Source organism: Amborella trichopoda, chromosome 5 (genome assembly GCF_054954075.1).
Source record: "Amborella trichopoda isolate Santa Cruz 75 chromosome 5, AtrichopodaSantaCruz75HAP2 v2.0, whole genome shotgun sequence".
NCBI classification, from domain to species: Eukaryota; Viridiplantae; Streptophyta; class Magnoliopsida; order Amborellales; family Amborellaceae; genus Amborella; species Amborella trichopoda.
In genome coordinates this window covers 893039-910505 of record NC_142340.1, presented here as the reverse complement: position 1 = coordinate 910505, position 17467 = coordinate 893039, and the positions used below count along the sequence as shown (strand labels likewise).

The 17467-nt window shown below is 34.1% G+C and overlaps 2 long non-coding RNA genes across 2 annotated transcripts; both read left to right on the top strand.

Annotated features, from left to right (window-relative positions):
• Positions 1 to 4866: 4866 nt before the first annotated feature.
• Positions 4867 to 10605, top strand: LOC105420075 (uncharacterized). The gene is made up of 6 exons (XR_016055513.1): positions 4867 to 5290; positions 5858 to 6600; positions 6830 to 6930; positions 7252 to 7344; positions 7458 to 7583; positions 10079 to 10605. It is a non-coding gene; the product is annotated as an uncharacterized LOC105420075 (long non-coding RNA).
• A 2313-nt stretch (positions 10606 to 12918) lies between these two features.
• Positions 12919 to 17007, top strand: LOC105420071 (uncharacterized). Its single transcript, XR_966427.3, has 3 exons — positions 12919 to 13059; positions 13643 to 13785; positions 14629 to 17007. It is a non-coding gene; the product is annotated as an uncharacterized LOC105420071 (long non-coding RNA).
• The last annotated feature ends 460 nt before the right edge of the window (positions 17008 to 17467 follow it).

The window sequence follows — 17467 nt, the reverse complement described above, 5'->3', positions numbered from 1 at the left end:
ACTGTGTGACACTTGTATGTGATGGTGACCTACTAAGACAGGGGCTAAAACCTCATCCATGTTCCATCACACGGCATGCATATTGATATATCGTTCGGGAAAGCCAGATATCCACATTTGGATGAAGCGTATGCATGTGCGAGAGATACCCCTATGGGCCATAGAGATGTGGTCGCATTAGGTCGTGGTGACCTTGACTCGTCTCTAAGGGAGGACCTGTAATCCACAAACTAGGGCTGTGACCCCTTGATTCATCGACCTGACTTTGGTGACCCGCTAATGAGCCCCTGCTTGGACTGTGGGTCATGGGAAACACTGGGTAGGTTCGATAAAGCTAGTGTGGTCTGCAATCCACAGTTGAAGGTGAAGTACCCCGTTATTACAGATTGGATTTCTAAAACGATATGGATCATTTTTCCATCATATTAATTTAATTGTGTTCATTTGATTATTATTGAAATGATTATAGTTTTATTATTTGAAATTTTATGAATATCTCAATATTTTATTTGTGATTTTTAAACTTATAAAAATACAGTTATTATTCTTACAAAGTTAAAAAAATTCAAATATATATTTTAAATTGTTTTATTCAATTTTTAAAACAATATTTTTTTTTAAAATATTCCATGGGATCCCCTAGTGCACATGGGCCCACCATGTGGCATGTGGGCGGGGGCCTACATGTGCCACAAATGGGTGGCACGCTCCACCCTCTTTGGATTCTCTTGTTTGTTTTTAAGATAATGTTATTTTGATTTGTGGCATGTGATCAAATCTTGAAAGGGATATATTGATCATGGCTTTATCTATTTTGTAGCAAGTTTGTTTTAAATATATATGGTCAAATTCGAATTGATATGGATATTACCTTATTTATATTGTTAGTATTTATCTACTTGATATTATTTGACGTATCCTTATGGAATATGTGACATGGATCGTGCAATTTTATAGAATATACGATATTTTTTTTATTTAATATATTGATGGGAAAATAGTTTAAGGAAAATAAGATGATGGTCCAAGCACATTCCATAATGTTGATAGTCCATCTATGAAATGGATGGCTCAGATCTCTCACCTCACAAGTCACCTTAATCGATGGTCTATGTTCAATCTCACAAAAAGAGGCAAGCCAAGGAAAACCCTAAGAAACCAATCTTGTTCAAGCCTATAAAAAAAAGATTGTCTCTACCCAAAATCTGTACACCTTATATTTCTATCTCTCTTAAGAAATTTTATCTCTCTCATGTTTCGTCTTTCTCCCACATTGTGAAAGAACCTAAGGGTCTAGGTTATGTAGTTTTTCTCTCTTATCTCTCAAATATGGATTTATGGCTAGGGGTTTTAGGGTTTAGCAAAAAGAGAATTCATCTTTCTCAAATGAAGTTGCTAAGAGAATTCACCTAGGGTTTGAGTTTGTGATCAAAGGGGTTCATGTTCCATTGGTGTGGTTTGGCCGAAATTTACTTGCTCGGTTCGAGATTAAAGCTAGACTGTTGACCTCGCGCCATCGGATGGTGGTGACTCGGTGTGGGTTGTAATAAGCCCGGTTGAGATAATCTCCGGCACTCTTCATTTTGTTTCTTGCAATCTTATATTTTGTTCTCAAGCATATTGCATAGTTGTTTCAATATCATCAAGATGGATAAGATCTTGATTTTATTGTTACGTTGATTTTATTTTGAAATTTATCTTATTATAATAAAGACCACTTGTCAGTGATCTTTTGCCAAAAAGAACGGAAAAAAAAAAAGAAAAAAAGAAAAAAATGTATTCCTTGGTAAAAGATCATACATGTTGTTTTTTCATTGAGTAGTTTTAAAGCGGGTGCATGAGTTCTCCGACTCCATTATCACCAAATGATCGGGGGCCAAATCCCCATTAACATACCACTTTTTTAATTACCGAAAAAAAAAGAAGAAAGCGGGTACATGATGTCCTCTCATGTGGGAGCAGCAACATCAGTCTAATAGGGGATGACTTTCAAGGTTTGAGTAGTTTTTTTAATGGTGGATTCTTTGACTCATAGGCCCTTGCTATGTATAAATTTATCCTCTAAGGATCATGAGAAGTAGACAAGCCTTGTTCCATCCAGTGGTGTTATTTGAATATTAGAAGATGTGATTGGACCCTATCAAACATGACATTTAAACTAATATCATAAATCAACGTTGTCGCAAAATTCCAATGGCCTTTTGATTTGACTTGGTTTTGATGGCATCTTCATGGTAGAGAAGCTTGAAATTGGGTTTAGATTTACTATTATAGATTTTTATATAGAATCCTTCAGTGGCAAGCGTTTCATAAACAAAGAATAATTTTAAATTAAGATCCAAGGATAGGCATGCCTTCCATTTTATCTAAGTTCTTTTACTTTTTATGTTTACTCACTTATATAATTACCAAAAAATAATATCAGTTTTAAACTATTTTGTCACCTTTAAATTTTGGCTTTTTTTTTCTTCATATTTCTAATTTGTACAAATTTCAATATTTTATAATTTTAAGAAGAAAGTTTAATATTTCAAATGTTATAAAAGTCCTTAGTGGCGATTTTTTTATCTTTCAAAATTTAAAATTAGAGTTAAATTTTATAATATAACTCTAATAAATTAAAATTTATAATATTAAATCTCTTATATATTTACATTTAAAATTTGTAATGCTTTAAATTTTATTTGCTCATTTTCCTTTTATTGAGAATTTTTTAATTATAAAAATTGTTTTTTTAATTCAATTTTATATTTTTTAAAAATAGTTTATGGCCAATTTCTAAATGTCAAAGAGAAAATCTATAAAACTCATTCTTTTTGAGAGTTGGTGATGCCTTATAAGAAGGAGCCCCGTTTTTGTTTTTGCAAGTTTCTTCAACAAATTTGTGCATACATACAGATATATGCATGCTTCCTTTTCTATTATAATATCAGGTTATAAAATGGATTTAAATTTTTATTATTTTTTATTGTATTCTTATGCTTCTAAATGTTATGCACATAATAGTTTTTATAATATAAAGATTAAAGTATTTATTAAATACAAAACCTTCTAAAAGTTTTATCACCAATTTTCAAAAAAAATTTAGCAAATAATAAATTTTTGTTAATTTTTCTTTTTAATTATTCCAACTTCTCCATGTTATTGTAGTTAAAAAAATATTGTTATCTAAACAGTGATTTATGATTAATTAAATTTTGATTAATACATCTATTTGATTGTTGAATATCAGACAAGCCCTGAGTAAGAAAAAAATAAAAAACTATCTATTTTCTCCTACCCGGGGTTGGAAACATCAGAAAGTGGGGAGTTTTTAAAGAATAAAAAAAGCTGCAGGTGGGGTGGTCTTCACGTAATTTTTACATAATAAAATGGTTGAAAGTATCATCTATTTTCACAAACACATGCAATTTGAAATTTTTCATTTTTTAAGTTAATTGCTATATTCAAGAGTTCACATGTGCAAAATTTGGGCGTATCTCATGACTTGAATGTATTCATGCCTAGAAGCTTATCGTTATGTGAAAGTATAGAATGAGACCATTTACCTTTCATATAAAGCGATCACAATAATATTTACTCTTGGATGTGAAATTAGGTGGCTGCAATTATTCTATTAACCCATTCAAACTTTAAAAGAATTTTTTTTTAACTTTATGACATATTCAAGCTATCAAATTTCACATCAAATGGTATAAGAAATTGTGACCACCTTGTATCAAAATAAGTGGTCTCATTTTATATGATCCCTATTGTTATTTATCTCTCTAAATTTGTGTACTCACTTTCTCTCTCTAAAATAGATAGTGCTCCCATGGCAGGATCGTATCTCTTGGCTTTTCATGCTTCTTATCAAATCTTTATCATTATCTCAGCCTCTAGAATTGCATATTCTTTCTCTCGAACAAAGCATAGTACACTTTTTAAAACTCGGATTGGTGGCATAGATTTTTGACCCACCTCTATAAATATGTATCGGATTGTTGGATCGATGATTTGGATTGGGTCTAAATAAGTCTAAATTGGTAATTTAAAATACTAAAAATAAATAAAATAAAATAAAATTAACAATAGGGTTTTGTTGTGGGGTGCAGTTGGCATACGGATGCATCCATAGAGGTAAGGTGCACCTTCAAATTTTATCATGGTATATAATTTTGATAAAAAATGTTCTTAGGATTATCTCATAATCTATTTTTATATATAATTATAAAATTTTAAATTTCAAAAATGGTTAAAATCAAATAGATCTATAGACCTATGAAAATCTTGAAAATGGGCGGTGTGGATAATATGTTGTAAAATGCACTATTTATGATACTTAAAAATATTTTTATTTTTCATTGTCATACATCTAGAGGTGATCAATTAAAGGGTTTTTCAACATTACAACTACATTTTCCTATGGATATTTTAAGTGCATATGTAGTTCTACATTGTAAGGGTGCATCCTTATATAAATTTTTTCCTTCGATGTGGGGATTAAAAAGGATCTAAAAAAAAAAAATTAGACTAACTTTGAAAAAAAAAAAAAAACAAAAAGAGAAGTAATTTTAGGGGTAGTTGGGTTAAGATAGGCCATATGATATCGGTTTACTTCCAATTGATTCCCATCTAGATAGCTGGCAATGGGCCGAGCGGGCAGCCCAGCCTTGGGCCACAAATTGTGCTCGCAGGTTGGCCTAGGGTGAGTGTCTGCCTAGTTCAGTTGGCCCGACAGGGCCTTCTTATTTTATTTTTTATTTTTTAGGCCCGGATCGAGCCTTGACCCTAACAAGGCTCGATCCATGCCAGGCCCGTTCACACCCTTGAAGAAATAGCCGACTCCGGTTTAGTATAAATAGCACTCCAAGGAGACGGTGATCCAAGCTTTGAATTGGCGTCTGAGGAGATGGACGGCTTATTATTTTCCAATTTCAGGGCCATATCGACTGAGGGTTTCCGTCTCCATAGGGAGAGAGAGAGAGATTAGGGCAGAGTTAGGGAGAATTGGGGTTCTCTCGCTTTAGTTGCAGAGACGCGAAAATCTCAAGAGATGAGAAGAAGGTGAAGATGTCGAAGAAGGTGATCTTGAAAAGCTCAGATGGAGAGGCTTTTGAGGTCGATGAGAGCGTTGCAGTGGAATCACAGGCCATTAATCATATGATGGAAGATGGATGTGCGGGCCATGGCATCCCTCTTCCCAATTTGTCATAAGATTTTTGCTAAGGTTATAGAGTTTCAGAGGATCGAGAATTGGGATGCTGCTTTTGTTAGGTTTGATCAGACAAGCTTGTTTCAGCTCGATCTGGTAAAAAATATTCTTCTCCCTAATCTATTCTCTCTTTCTTGTAGTTTCCCTGATGATGTATCTTTGATTTCTCGGTCTGATGTTTTTTTTAATTGCTATTTTTGTGATCTGATGGTATTTGTTTGTTTGCTGTGGTTGTTATTCTTCCTTTCCTTTGAAATGGATTTCGCAGGTTTTTCTTTCTCGTGATTGATGCTGCTTCTTTATCTTTCTTTTTTCTGCAATTGTTGATCTGTTTCTCTATTTGGTGTTGGCTATGATTTTCTAATGCTGAATTTGGAGAAAGAAAGTACAGTATTTTGGGTTTGCCATTATATTTTGTGAAAATTCATGGCTTACTACAGTTTTTTTTTCTCTGTCCATCTCTTTCTCTATCTCATGCATAAGACTGCAATAACTGTGTCAGCTGCATTTCCTTTGTATTGTGCATGTTGTCATGTTAGTCTTGTCTTTTCTTAGATTACTTTTACAACTGTTTTTGACATACAATTGTTGACCCATGAATACTACCTTCAATTGAAATTCCACAATACAGTTTCATTCTTTTTTTTGTTTTTTTTGTTTTAGGGTTTTTGGATACGCTCGATAAAATACCGTGTGATTATATGCTTAAAGGGATCCATGATTATTTCACGAGCTGGATTTTGTTCATGGAATGGAGGCTGAGGATTGTGAATATGCTTGTATTTGTGTCTTAATCAGAAGGACCATATTTGCAATTCAACCGTCTTTGCTCATCACGAAGAACACAGTGGGGTTCTTTATGACTCCAAGTAGCTTTACTTATGTAAGTCATTAAGGTGAATGGTCCGTGTCCCTTGTTGGGATGCTGAGTATGTAATTTATATCTATCCAATCTCTTATATGCTGTTTTTTGTATCACTTGATAGCTGTTACGAGATGAGAGTTTGTGGGGTCGAATAGTGAAATGGGCTGATGTAAAGGGTATCGATGTTACTTTACTCTGTTCCTGTAGCTGTTGCCTTGTGGGTGCGCTTGCAAGCCAGCCAGAGGACCTCAATAAAATTTTCTTTTTTGGGGTTTTTGGAGGAGGCTTGTTAGGGCATTTTGTCCCGGGCCTCCCCTCTGTGTGTGTGTGCCTGTTTTGTGTCTTGCTCTTCTATTTCTTTTGCTTTTTTGCCTTTTCTGAGTGTCTTTCTCTTCTATTTCTTTTGCTTTTTTCCTTTTCTTTTACTTCTAAGTACATCCTATATATCGATCAATGCATTGGCATCGGCAAGCACTCTGGAACGCCAAATTATTGGTCCAAATGACTAATGGATTTTCCCTGCAATCAACAGCTTACCCAGGTATGAAAATATTTTGAAATTTAGTTTTTCTTTTCTCGTACTTCAAATTGCATTGGCTTCACATACATCAATCAATTCATTGGCAATCGACGATCACTCGGAAATCATGAATTATCGGTCTGAATGACAATGGATGTTACCTATGGCGTACACAGGTCTGAATATCTAAAAAATTCATCTTTTCCGCCATATTTAATTTTTTCACATTTCGTACTGCCTGTCCTTGTAGTTTCCCCTCCATCTCGCATAGGCTGTACACTTGCACAATCAATGCATTGGCTATTGTTGGCCTCTCTGAAACCACAAATTATCAGTCCAAACAACAAACAGGTAAGATCTGTCATTGATGGCTTACAGGGATACTAGCATTCCATTATTTCATTCTTTGCTGTTATAGTCTAATTTTTTATGTCAATCCGAGTTATGGGTCCTTGCGGACATGATTTCATTTGCATTTGATACATGAGCTCGTATACGCCAAGAGAAAATAGGTTTTCATCATTGATCTCTGTGGTAGTAGTTAGCATTTAGGATTTTATGGAGCTTGTTTATTAACAAAAGAAAAAGAAATTCAGTTACCTATTATCAACTGCAATGTGTGTTTCAGTTGCCTATTATGTTTTATATTGTTTTGTTCAAAATTTGGAAAAGGGCTTCAAATCAGCAGGGGCCCAATTCTGATTTGCCAGGACAGGTCTGCAGTTCGCAATGAAAGGAAGAAATTAAGAAAGCTGGAGGAACCAGGTAATTTCTTGTGTATAGGTTATGACGTGGGAGAAGCAAATACCTTGTTTAGTTGATAACCTTATGAGCAAGCTGTAGAATATGTTCTTCTATGCTTTTTAACCGTGATGAAGATTGAATGCAAGTACCATGTTGACGCCCAACAAGTTGCAGAGGATAATAGTCAGGCTGAGGAGATTAAGAACTGGGATGTTGCATTTGTAAGGGTTGATCAGGCCGCCTTGTTTGTTCTCGTTCTGGTAAAAAACCTTCTTCTTTCTCATCTGTTCCCTCTTTCTTTTAGTTTCCCTGATGATTTTGTTTTGATTTCCCAATGTGATGTTCTATTTTGGTGGATCTTGTGTTTTTATGGTCTTTGTGTTTTACTGTGGTTGTTATTTTCCTTCTCTTGGACATGGATATGTAGGTGTTTGTTTTTTGATGGTCTTTATTTCTTGCTGTGGTGGTTATTTTTCTTTCTGGGGACAAGGATTTCATAGGTGTTGTTTTTCTTGATTGATGCTGTTTCTTTATTTCTTTTTTCTGCAATTGTTGAACTGGTTCTCTTTTTGTTTTTGGTTATATTTTCTAATGCTGATTATAGAGAAAAAATAAAGTATTTTGGATTTGCTGTAGTTTTCTGAAGTTTTATGTGCTAGGGTTTATGTCTTTTGATGCATTATGATTTTGTTAATCTGAAATGGAGAAAGTTAGGTAAAGGATTGTGGTTAGCTGTGTTATTTTGAAGGTATTGGGCTAGCATTTTGATGATCTGATATGTTATCATAATGAATTCTCATGATTTATTCTTTTGGGCTATTGTATTAGGAATAATGTACAGTAAGTGTTCTTATTTTGATATTCTTTGAATGATTTGGACTTTGTTGAAGTCTCTTAATAACTGGGCAATTTTTCATTTTGTAACTGTTAATGTTTTGGGCTCTTGCATTGGGATTTGTCTATTAAGACTCATTATTTTGGCACATAGTTTTACTGGGAATTCTTTGTCTTAGAATTATTGATCTTTTCGTTTGAAGGGATCCTTTTAGTTGAACTTCTATAGAGCGAGCTCTAGTTTTGTGGGTACAATTGGTGGTTTTTTCTTTAATGAATTTTTATATCATTTCTGAATTCTCTTGAAAGGTCAAGGTTCATGTATTTCTTGTCTTTATTGGTGAAGGTTCATGGCTTACTTCAGATTTTTTTTTGTTTTCATGCATAATACCAGGTGGTATTTTTCTTTAATGAAGTTTTGTATCATTTCTGTATTCTCTTGAAAGGTCAAGTTTATGTATTTATTTTCTATTTTGTTCATGGCTTACTGTATTAGGCATGTTGTCATATGAGTCTTGTTTTTTCTAGTTTACTTTTGTAGTTGTTTTTGATATCTGGTTTGTTGACTCATCAATACTACCTTCAGTTGAAATTCCACAATACGGTTTGATTCTTTGATTGGACTATGTATTATTGTGAATTGAACCTTCATGTTAATTATGCCTTTGATCCTGTGTCACCATAACTATACCAGTCACCGAACTGGAAGGTGGTGAGTTTCATTAGTGGTTCAGTGGTCATCAAATCTGTGGAACCAATGAAAACAAATCAAAGCTATGAAATATGTCATGTTGTTTTGAACCATGTTAAAAAATCTAATACCTGGTTTCGATTGAGCCCCAGTGTTTGGGGTCCAGTTGGGGCAGCTGGTTAAACTGGCTGGTTTGGTAATGTTCTGATGACACAGATTTGATCCTCAATCTTCCCCTTTGTTTTTTATGATATTAACGTAGCATGTAGGGAAATTTATAAATCCTATTTTGTTTCTTATATTTAAAAATGGTCCCCTATATTTCATATTTTACAATCAAGTCCTACTTTTTTGAGAACATAAAACGTAGTTTTGTTTGATCTCTTTTTCTATCTATCAGATTAAGTTTAAATTTAAAAAATTACTTAAAATAAAAGCCAAAATACTCTTGAATACCATAGGGGTAGCTTGGTAATTTTCTTTATTTTAAAGGGAAAATATCTTTGTACACCCTCTTTTTAGGTTTTATTTCTCAACAAACTCACGATTTCAGAACATATCTGGCGGCATAGAGATCTCATGTATTATATTACCCCCTGGAGGAAAAGATATTGTTTTAATATTAAAAAAGAAGAGAGGTTTGGGGAGAAACACGGGAAGAGAGAAAGAGAGGGAAGGGGGTTTAGAAAAGAATAGAAAAAAATGATGTCTTTTGAACTTTTGTTTGGGCTAAAAAGATGGGGTTAAGGGGGTAAAGTTGGTCCAGGGGGTTAGAAGATATAATGCATAGGATCTCTATGCCGTAGATATGTTTTGAGTCCTTGGGTATATTAAGAATGAAACCTAAAAAGAGCGTGTGCGGAGATATTTTTTTTATTTTAAATTATTGGTAATATTATTTCTTATAGGTGTGTGATGGCGAGAAGCATGGATATACCAAATTTGAGCTTAATCCAATGCATATAAAAAGATACAAAATTGAAATACAGTCTATGCTCTAAAGAAAGTGGATTTAATTGTAAAATATGAAATGTATGGGACTATTTTTAAATATAAAAATAAAACCTGTTTTATCTGTAAATTTCCCTAGGATTTATTTTTGTGCCTCGACTTTATTTCATTGTTCTGTTCATTGGTTTTTTAATACTAATTCGATCATGTTGGTTAGCTTTTTGCTACATGTTTGTAGATTACGATTGCTCATCATTCCCTTTCCTTCATTTTTATTAGGTTCATTGCTCAACTCTAGATATGCTCAATGGATGCTGTGACAGTATACACTTAAAGAGATCCATGTTAGTTTCAAGAGCCGGATTTTGTCCACGGAATGGAGATTAGGATCGTGTCTGCTTGTCGTTGTGTATTGATCAGAATAACCAAGGGTACAATCAATCTTCGTTGCTCTTCACAAAGTACACAGTGGGATGTTTTATGACTCAAGTAGCCTTACTTATTCAAGTCATTAAGATTTGTGTTATGTATCCTTTGCTAGGATACAGAATGCATAGTTTATAACTATTATGTTTTTTTATCAGTGGTTGATAGCTGATGTGAGATTAGGGTTGTTCTGGTTGGGGGGTAAAATGGCTGATGTAGAGGGCATCAATGGTAATTGACTCTTGTCCTTGTGTCTGTTGCCTTGCGGGTGCGCTTGCAAGCCAGCCACATTACCTTAATAAATCTTTCTTTTTTTGGGTTTTGAGGGGAGGCTTTTTAGGGCAATTTGTCCCGGGCCTCCCCTCTTTGTGTGTTCGTCCGTTTGTTGTTAGTGTCTTGCTCTCTTTGTTGTTTTGGTTTTTTTTTCTTCCTTTTCTTTTAGTGCAAATTGCATTTGCCCTGCATAAATCGGTCTGTGCATTGGCAATCGACCATCACTTTGCAACCATGAATTATATTGGTGCACATGACAAATGGTTGTCACCTGTCATTGTCACCTGTCATCAATGGCTTACACAGGTATGAATTCTTTTTTGAAATTTAGTTTCTCCTTTTCTCTTATTTTGAATTGCATCAGCTGCACATATACCTATCAATGCATTGGTAGTCGACGATCACTCTGATATCACGAATATCTATTCAAATGACAAATGGATGGTACCCTTAGCTACACAGGTATGAATATCTCTGAAATTTTAATATTTGCGTTTATATATAGGGTGTGGTTTGTATAGAGCTGAGGCTCTAAACAATCAAAGTAAAGTGCAACTTCAAATAGTGTCGAGAAATGTGGTTTCAATACTGGGAATCTTTGTGATAGCCTTAAAATATATTTTCATCTCTAATTATAAAATTTCAAGTTTAAAAAAAAGTGTAGATCGAGCAGATCTATGAAAGCTTGAAAATCTTGAAAATTGACTGTCCAAAAATGCGTTCCAAGATGTACTATTTCCAAAATTTGAAATCGATTTTTTTCTCATGTCCATACATCTTGATGTCGAGATGATCAATATGAGGATATTTGGGGATCAAAACAAACCTCTTCTAGTGAAATTTTTGAGGTGGACTCTGATTGTTTAGAGCCTCGGCTCTGTATAAACATTTTCCTTATATATCTGCCTTGGGTTTAGGGATAATCATGCTCGAACTGATGACTTCCACCACATCAAGGTGACACTTTACCGCTGAGTTATATCCCTTCCTTGAACTTATCGAGAAATAGAACTGACTAATTCTAAGTCAATTATATATATTCTTTTTTTTTCTTCTTTTCATGTCTCCTATATATATATATATATAGGGCAACGATTTCATGCAACGGTTGTATCATAGCATAATGCAACCACACTTCTTAAAAACCATGTTTGTGGTATTTGTAAGATCCAAAATTTTGCACACACACTCTCTTCATCTCAATAATGAATCCCAAAAAAAAAAATTATTCAATTTGAACTCTAGATATGGTCAAAATGAATCCCCCTCCAACAACAAATCTAGACCATTCATTTGGTGAATTTCAAGATATTAGCCTTTACAAACTCAAAATCATTTTTTTCTTCTTTAACACTGTTCATCTAATGTTAGTAAAGCCATCGAATGTTAGTGAGGCCTAGATCTAAGCATCTTATCAAAATGGACGGCCTATGCTAATTGGGCTAAAAAAATATTTTTTAGGTTGTGTTTTCAAAATTTTCTTTTTTGTGATTGTTCATTAGAATAAAAAGTGTGAATATTTTAAAATTTAGATCAAACAAATGGACTTAACATGGTTTTTGAAGATTGTTGCATTATACTATGATACAACCGTTGCATGAAATCACTGCCCATATATATATATATATATATATATATATATATATATATATATATATATATATATATATATATAGGGAAATGATCCAATGCAAGGGTTGAATGGTAGTATAATGCAACCACACATCTAGAAAACCATATTTTAGGCATTTGTATGACCCCAAGTTTTGCACACACATTCTTTTCATCCTCATAATCCATCCTACGGAAAAAAATATTTCAATTTGCACTGTAGATATGGTCAAAATTAGTACTCATCTAACAATGAATCTCGTCCATCTATTTGGTGAATTTCAAGATCTAGGCCTTAACAAATTCAAAATCACTTTTTTTCCTTTTAAGCATTATTAATCTAATGATGATAACGTTATAAAAAAACTTTGGGAATAAAGCAATGCTTCTAAGGCCCATACCCAACCATCTCAATAAAATGGACGGCTTATATTAATTGGGCTAGAATGAAAACTTTCAAGAGCATTTTTTCAATATTTTCTATTTTGTGTTTGTTCTTCAAAATGAAAAGAGTGTATATTTAAAAATTCGTGTCAAACAAATGTCTCTAACATAGTTTTTGAAGATGGTTGCATTGTACTACTATACAACCGTTGCATGAAATCATTCCCCATACACACACACACACACACATATATATATATATATATATATATATATATATATATATATATATATATATATATTCTTTTTTTCTTTTTTGTGTCTCCTACTGCCTGCTGTGATATATATATATATATATATATATATATATATATATATATATATATATATATATATTCTTTTTTTCTTTTTTGCGTGTCTCCTACTGCCTGCTGTGATAGTTGCCCCTCCATGTCACATATACTGCACATATATGATCAATGCATTGGCAATCATCAACCACTCGAATCGTGGATTATCAGTCCCAACGCCAAACTCACGTGAGCCTTTATTGGTGGCTTACACAGGTACTAGTACTCCATTTTTTTTTAATCTGTATGCTGCTATACTACAAATTTGTATATGTCCATCAGAGTTATGTTATCTTGCAAACCTGATTTCATTTTATATGACGTAAATCTCTGATACGCCAAGATAAAATGGATATTCATTAATATAATCTCTATGGTACTAGCTGGTATTTAGTGTTGTATCTATTTTTTTTTTAAACGAAATTCTGTTACTTATTATCAGCTGCATTGTGTGTTTCAGTTAACTGTTACATTCAGTTCATATTTTTACAACTTGGAATAGGGCGCTAGATCGCTAGGAGCCCAATTCCGATTTGCTCAGTATGACCTGAGTCTGATTTTCTTCAGTTGACAAAATGAAAAGCTGGAGAAACTGGTGATTGCATAGTTGATTTTTGTAAACACTGGCTACAACTTCCAAATAAATTTCTTGTATGTAGTTTATGACGTGAAAAGAGAATAGCTAGTCGTGGTTGTTCGTTCTGTGCTCAAAGTCTTACATTGTGTGCTTCTATGCATTTTAACCATTATGCACAATGCTGTAGAATGTGTGCTTATATAAATTTTATCGGTAATGAAGATTGAATGGCCCTCTACATGATGAAGCTGCTAGCGTTCTTCCAAAGGTTGGACAAAAGTGGGAACCAATTCTTCATTCACAGATCAATTGATAATGGGAACTAGTGTCCCAATTACTAGTGGAAGCTATTGGGAGTTTCAGAGGTAAGTTTCATGTATGGAGGTTACTTTTACTCTATTGTTGCAATTCTTCTTGTATTTATCCCTGGTGTTTATTTTGCGTCTCTTGAAAATAAGTAATTTCTGTTGAATTTGATGCATTAGGTTATACTGGGTAACTCTGGCAATCGAGTGCAATGATTCCAATGGAAAGTTATTTGTCTTTCTAATTTTAGTAATGGAGAACTGATCTGTTATGTCAATAAAGTATTATTCAAATCATGTGATTAATTGTGTGTTTTGATGACAGGATATGTTTTTTGGGTGAATTGATCTCATATGTTATAATAATGAACTCTCATGATATGTTTTTTTGAGTTATTGTATTGGGAGTTATGTATGGGAAGTGTTCTTATTTCTTTGGTTGATTTAGAATTTGTTGATTGTCTGTATGTCCATTTTGTAACTGTTAGTTTTTGGGCTCTTGCATTGAGAGTTGTCTGTAGAGGTTTTTTTTTTTGTCAAGGTTGCATAGGAATGGAACTTGAGATGTTGGGCTATGAAACCGCTATGAAAACCATGCCTCTACCGTATTGACCCATGCCCGATTTGTATTTGTCTATAGACACATTATTTTGGCAGATATTTTAACTGGGAATTCTTTGATCTTTTTTATTCCATATGGTGAATTTCCAGTTTTCGACTTGGGTTTGCTTTAAGTTATTTATCCATTTATTGGAAGGGATCCTTCTAGTTCAATTTCTACAGAGCTCTATTGTTGGGTGCATTTGGTGGTATTTCTTTTTAATGAATGTTTGTATCATTTACGTCTTCTCATGAAAGGTCAGGCTTTATGTCTCATCTATTTCTTTCTATTCTTTTTTTTAGGTTTTTCCCTCAATTCTTGATACACTAAATAGATACTGCTCAAGCATATGATTTAAGAGATCCATGTTTCTTTCAAGAGCCGGATTATGTCCATGAGTGCAAGGTGAAGGTCGTGAATCTGCTTGTATATGTATGCGACTCCGAATAACCAATGCTGCAAGTAATCTTCTTTGCTCATCACAAAGAGCGCACAGTGTTCCTTCGACCCCAAAGTAACCTTACTTATGCATGTCATTGAGATTTGTATTGTGTATCCTTTGTTAGGATGCAGATTGCATGGTTTACAACTATTCTGTCCTTTTTATCAGTGGTTGAAAGCTGTAATGAGATTAGGGTTATTGGGAACTGGTAGTGAAATGTGCTGATGTAAAGCACATCAATGGTTAATGGTATTCGACTCTTGTCCTTGTGGCTGTTGCATTGTGGGTGCGCTTGCAAGCCAGCCAGACGACCTCAATAAAAAAATTTCTTTTCTGGGTTTCGAGGGGGGGCTTTTAGGGCATTTTTGTCCCTGTTCTCCCCAATTTGTGTGTATGTGTGTCTTGCTCTTTTTTTGTTTTGCTTTTTTCTTTTTCTTTTACTTCAAATTGCCTCAGCCACGCATGTATTGATCAGTGCATTGGCAACTGACCACCACTCTGAACCCGCAAATTATATCGTCCACATGACAAATGTAGGTTACCTCTTGCCAATGGCTTACACAGATGTGAATGTTTTGAAACCACAAATTATATCGTTCCCACATGACAAATGGAAGTTACCTTCCATCAATGGCTTACACAGGTATGAATGTTTTGAAATTTAGTTTACTTTTCTCTTAGCGCAAATTGGAACATCTGCACCTGTGTCGATCAATGCATTGGCAATAGACGACTACTCTGTATTCGTGGATATTGGTCCAATGACAAATGGATGTTACCCATGGCTTCACAGGTATGAATATCTCGAAATTTAATCTTTGCCGCTGTATTTTCTTTATTGTTTTTCTTTACATGTCTTCTACCTGTCGTGGTAGTTGCCCCTCATATTGTTTACGCACGATGTGTTGGAATCGTTAGCTCAAACCATGTATTTTCAGTTATAACTCCAAACCGACATGAGCCTTTGTTGATGACTTACACAGGTACACATATATCCCTTTATTTCAATGTTGATTACCGATTTATAAATAGTTTGGGTCCTCACAAACATTGTTTCAATTCATTTGATACACAAACTCTTGTAAACCAAGAGAAAATGTTTGATTCTCTTACCTATCATGCCTGGTTATTATTGTTTGTTTACATGGATACAAGTGATTCAAAATTTGGGATGATGCTCCGAATCACTAGGGTCCCAGTTCTGATTTTCCTGGTGTGATTCGGGAAGCCGGTTGGACTATAGTCTGCAGTAAAAATAGAACAAAAGGAAATGTAAGAAATTTTGAGTTTTGGGACAAGTGTGGGTATCCTTCAGCAAATAAACCAAAAATTTTAAAAGCTGGAGAAATCAGCTGATTGCAGCGGTGAATTCTTAAAGCAGTGGTTACAACTCATCATAAGCCTTTTCCCAAAGCAGTGGATACAAACTACCAAATAAATTTTCATGTACATAGGTTATGAAATGGGAAAAGCGAATAACTAGTTGTGGTTGATTCTTTTATATTCAGAGCTGTAGAATGTGTGCTTCTATGTGCATTTTAACTGTGGTCAAGATAAATGCTTGTCCACAAAATCATGAACCCAGATCAATTGATACGCTCAATTATCAGTGGAAACCATTTGGAGTTTAAGAGGTAATTTGCTTCTTTCTCAGTGCTGAAGCTGGTTATGAGAGATGACAGTAAACGGTGGTAGGCTTTATGCCAATTTATGTTTAAAGGAAAGGTTCTTATGTGTTATTGCTTGTCACCTTACAAATGCTTACAGCTTCCATAGTTTTGTTATGTAGGTTTTATTTAGGTGGAGTTCTACACCTCAACTTTTGTTTATTTATGGAGGAAGCTTATGTCTTCATCCTGGTTTTGATGATTTTATCCTAGCTCCTGGTTCGCCTCTCGGTTTCTACGAAATTAGGTTGCAATATGTCGGCCTCAGAAATTTCATGGTAATATTGTTTCAATTGCTGTATCTTGATTGTGTTTGGCTCTCATTACAGTTGTGAGTTGTTACATATTTGTTTTTTTCATTCATGATTTTGCAAATTAAGTTTTGTGAGCTCCAAGGCTGCAAATTCTTGAAGAAGTCTGTTGTGGATTCAACCCGAGGTTTCTGCTACTTTGCGTGCATACAATCGTGTTGTGAAGAAATTTATTGTTGAGATTTGTTTTGCATTGTTTCTTGATGCTTAATATACAAATTAAATCTTAATTAAGTCTTGCTGGCTGTCACTTTTTTAGAATTTTATTGTTGATATAATCTGCTAGGTCTAAAATCCCGGATTGTTTCAGGGAACTGGCCATCTGGGAAATCAGTTTGGATCACAGTGATCCAGCTGAGAGAATCTTCCAATAAAACAAAAAAGAAAAAATAAAACAATTGAAAACCAATAAACGGCAAAAATGTGGTAATTGGCTGGTTTTGTTGAAGAACATCCCGGTTTTGTGTGGAACTGGGCGATTCATGGTTCCGACTAGGATACAGACCGTTTTTCTGCTGATTTCCAATCCGTATTGGCATTTTTTTGTAACATAAGTTGAAAGTGGGGTTTTTCCAATTCTGCTGGTTTTATCACAAAAATAATCTTAAAACAAAAAAAAGTTCTTTGAATTAACAATCTCTAATGTTTCTTAGTTTCCTAATTAATTAGATTTGGTCGATGAATACAGAGCTCATGTTTGCAATCAAAGATTACATTTGTT